A 1175-nucleotide genomic window follows, 5' to 3' on the forward strand; every position below is an offset into this window, starting at 1 on the left:
GGGCAGATTTGTAGAGTATAATAATCTACCAAACCTTTTCTAATCACAAAGCTGCTCTGCTGACAAGTAAGGACAAGTAAAGTGGGACACTCGTGGAACTAGGGACACTAGGTCACATGACCACACTGTTTGCTAGGCAAACAAACTATCCAGTGCTTATCTAGAGCCCGCCTACAAGCCCCGCAGTGATTGGTGGGGAGATCGAATGTCGCTTTCTCAATGGGGTGACTTCCTGTCAATCAGGACACTCCTAACAAGTTTGTGTGGACGCATTAAACGCTCTGTGTTGGTTGTTATGGGTTGAGTTGAACCACTAAAAGTATGTTAAAGTTGTTGTTCTTTTGTTATTTTTATTAAGCAGCTATGTAGAAACATGTCAGATTATTTAAGTTAGCTTTTCCCGCTGATGTCAGGGTTATTTTTAAAATACCCGTTAAATGTGTCGAAGCGAAAGTAACGTCACCGTGACAAAAACACAAAGGAACGTGATTAAGAGTTTCATATATCAGCTGTGTGTCCTACGGTGTGGTTATAAGGGGTTTGGGGAAGCGATAGTGAAGAGTTAGTTACAGCTGTTACCAGCGTTTTGAACGTTGTTACCAGGAGACTCACATTACCTGGTCAGGTAGCATACAAATGTAACGTTAAACCAAAACGTACGTTGACGACACCACAAATGCTCGTCGTGCTATCATAATGGGTGTTACATTCCCAAGTTTTAGACACATACAATACTAATTACAAACCAATTACGAAATGCCTGCTGTAACTAATACCCCTGACAGGATTATCACGTTATGTATTAACTTCCTTTGGTTGTGGTTTTCATGTTTTTATGTACAGCTCAACAATTTTAATAAATACTATAAGCCGATATGCGTCGTTTTCCAGCATACCACCCCAACGAGGTTTACTCTGTGTGTGGGCAACAATCTTGCCTTTACAGTCGATCCTTCAAATGTTTGTGCCTTTTTACTGTTTCAATTATCTGAGGCCTGCAGTATAAAATAGGATTTTTTTATTTTTATTCAGGTAACTTCACTACTGCTGGACGGTTCCTCTGACCTCTGTCCTCCGATTGTAAGAGGCTCTGAAGTTTGTTTATAGCTTATAAAGTTTTTGTGTTTGATTTTTTTTTAACCTGATGGCTTCAAACAATTTGAAAAAAACAATTT

The 1175-nt window shown here is 39.4% G+C and overlaps 1 protein-coding gene across 2 annotated transcripts in view; it reads left to right on the forward strand.

Annotated features, from left to right (window-relative positions):
- The first annotated feature begins 235 nt into the window (after positions 1-235).
- Positions 236-1175, forward strand: part of fyco1a (FYVE and coiled-coil domain autophagy adaptor 1a) — an 18531-nt gene continuing 17591 nt past the window's right edge. For both annotated transcript variants that reach the window (XM_005734121.1, XM_005734122.1), the window contains exon 1: positions 236-319. The gene's annotated coding sequence lies outside the window, so the exon portion shown is untranslated. The remainder of the gene's footprint in view (positions 320-1175) is intronic.

The sequence above is a fragment of the Pundamilia nyererei genome, unplaced genomic scaffold (genome assembly GCF_000239375.1).
Source record: "Pundamilia nyererei isolate P.nyererei 1_Seehausen unplaced genomic scaffold, PunNye1.0 scaffold00056, whole genome shotgun sequence".
NCBI lineage: Eukaryota > Metazoa > Chordata > Actinopteri > Cichliformes > Cichlidae > Pundamilia > Pundamilia nyererei.